Source organism: Echinops telfairi, unplaced genomic scaffold (assembly GCF_000313985.2).
Source record: "Echinops telfairi isolate 266 unplaced genomic scaffold, ASM31398v2 ScPeMD7_7424;HRSCAF=8462, whole genome shotgun sequence".
Lineage (NCBI taxonomy): Eukaryota > Metazoa > Chordata > Mammalia > Afrosoricida > Tenrecidae > Echinops > Echinops telfairi.
This window is the reverse complement of record NW_022111324.1, coordinates 31,274,134-31,277,137: the sequence shown is the minus strand read 5'-3', so window position 1 is coordinate 31,277,137 and position 3,004 is coordinate 31,274,134. Positions and strand designations below refer to the sequence as shown.

The 3,004-nt window shown below is 32.8% G+C and overlaps 1 pseudogene; it reads left to right on the top strand.

Annotated features, from left to right (window-relative positions):
• Positions 1-1,294: 1,294 nt before the first annotated feature.
• Positions 1,295-1,435, top strand: LOC115872528 (annotated as a pseudogene).
• The last annotated feature ends 1,569 nt before the right edge of the window (positions 1,436-3,004 follow it).

Below are 3,004 nucleotides of genomic sequence, written 5' to 3'. Positions count from 1 at the left end.
GAAGGTACCAAAAAGAATGATTCTCAGAATAATTTTTAAAATAACTTTAGAATCTCATTGTACATGTGATCCTTATTTGGTATAAATGAAATATATTATCTGTGCCTTTTTTAGCTTGATGTAATTTTTCAACATGGAACTTTAGCATGCATTTACTGTCTCAAATTTCAATGACAAAAAATGAATTCTATATTATATGTATTGTATTGATTTAGTGTACTGTAAGTTTGCCACATCCATTATACTTTATTCACTAACTGCCTTAATGTAGCAATTAGAACTCTATTAGAAATGTCCAGGAACAATAATACTTAAAGATCAATTAGGAACTCATGCTGCTAGGAAGATTAAATATTTACTAAAATAACAACAGCCTTGAAACTAATGGTTCAAACTTCATTACTTGAATACATTTTTGAACTGTTATTTTCTGCCTCACTTCACTGTAATTGCAAAATGTAATAGTAGCAGTAAACGTTTCAGAAAAAAGTACATAAAAGACACAAAGCTTTTAGGTCAGAATGACACTTGTTTAGATATTGTACACAGAATTAAGCAGTGTTTGGCACAATTTTATGAAGGTCTGATTGAAAAGATATCTTTGCAATTATATTATTTAAGACTAATTATACTTAATTTAACTGATGGAAAACAAAGCTACTAAGATTATTTTAATGGAAATAAAAACAAATTAAATTGAGATGCATTATATGTTTTTCCTTAGTATTGCACATGGTACTAATAGTGTCACAAATCTAAAAGCATCAGATTCTTTGTCTCAGAGAATTCTGACTCATAGAATCCTTATAGCACAGAGTAGCACTGACTCAGAGGGTTTTACAAACCTGTAAATTTACACAAAAGTAGACTGCGGCGTCTTCTTTATCCTTTGGAGATGTTGGTTGGTTTGAACCACCAATCTCTCAGCATCTCCGTGTTTAAACATTATAACACTAAAGATCCAGAGTAAGAATGCGATCATTAAAAATAGGATGATTTTAAAAAGTGAAGTATGCTAATTTATTTCTTGATTTGTTTAATTTTTCAAAGGGGTTCATTGGCAATTTTCTATGCTTTATCTTCTCAAATTTCATGTTGTTTGTTGTGATTTTATGACAGGTATTTATTAATACTGGCATAGAACATGAAGTTTTATTTTCTATATATCAAAACAACAGCAAGGGATGTCCAATATGATCTAGTTTGTTTGATAGAGATGTTACCTCATGGGTTAACAGAGACTTAAAATGATCAGAGAATTAAAATGTAACTTGCTTCAAACCAGATTTTGATGATACATTTTGTCAGAAGTGTAGAGTATTGTGAGGCTTTCCCATTGCACTCTGGATGTGCTGACCCCGGCGATTTCCCCAAATGTGGGAAACTCAACTGCATAATTTGTGGTAGTGGGGGACTGCGTTCACTCTCTCCCCTTTAAAAAAAAAGATGCATAGCAAGAATATATATTGAAAAAGATGCAAAAATGAATTTCTCATGCAATTTATTGTATAGATGATAGAGAAAATTATCTAGATTATTGTGTTTTGTTCATAATTTCACATATAATACATAACCATTCTATTTATTATTTAATGTTATTTTCAATCACTTTTGTACCAACATACAAAATTTAAAATATACTTAGAAATGGAGAATCCTATTAATATCTACATGAGTTTTAGAACAACTCAATTAAATGTGTTGTGTCATTAAAAAATTACTTTCGGATGAAAAAATTGCATTCATAATCTGTAAAACTAATAATATGTACACATATCTCCAGTGTTGATATGGGAATAAAATGTTTTCATGTTATGAAATAAAATTAAAACCTTTTTAGCAAAATTATGCAAAGTATATTTAATTCTGTCCTGTAAAAAAGTCATCCATCTTATATAGAATAAATTATTTAAATATTCATATATTGACTACATCCCTAAAATATATAGTTTTGTTTTTACACTAACATTTGTAAACCACAAATCCTAATTGTCATTGGCACTTTTCTGAAAGTTTTGATGATGTTTCATAAACTGAAATGTAAGGATATCACCAGCATAAATTATATAAGAAGGTGATAGGTTCTTTAGTTACTAGGTCCAAGTTCCAGGTGTACAGCCAGAGTATAGCAGCTTCTTCTTTGCATGTGAATTTTTTTTAATCATTTAATTAGGGGCTCATACAACTCTTATCACAATCCATACATACATCAATTGTGTAAAGCGCATTCATTGCCCTCATCATTCTCAAAACATTTCCTCTCCACTTAAGCCCCCGGCATTAGGTCCTCATTTTTCAACTCCCTCCCCGCTCCCCTTTCCCTCATGAGCCCTTGATAATTTATAAATTATTATTTTGTCATATCTTGCCCTGTCCGACGTCTCCCTTCACCCACTTTTCTGTTGTCCGTCCCCCAGAGAGGAGGTCACGTATAGTTCCTTGTAATCGGTTCCCTCTTTCCAACCCATTCTCTCTCTACCCTCCCAGTATCACCACTCACACCACTGGTCCTGTAAGGCTCATCTGCCCTGCATACCCTGTATTTCCAGTTCCTATGGATGGATTTTTTAATGAAAGAATAATTATATGAGCTTCTTAGTATCACAATGATCTGAAACACTGAAAAGTCAATGATTTCCTTTTTTTCCCATTGCAACATTCATCCCCACCATCTTAATCTTAATTAAGAAAATGTCTCTATCCTAATTGTATTCCGGGGAGCATTGGTGGCTGTGCAATTGGCTGCTAACCACAGCACCAGCCATGGGAAACCATCAGCAGCTCTGCTGGAGAAAGATGGGCTTTCTGCTCCCGTAAATAGTTACAATCTCATGGAATGCTTCTACATTGTCCTGTGGAGCTGCCTATGAGTCAGAATTGATTCTCAAACACAGCGAGCTTTTGAGTTTGATCAATTTTCCTTATCATTGATATTTCTCAAGCAAATCCTTGCTACCAAAGGTTTTCTTATCTGCCATCTACTAATTATCACAATTGAAAATTG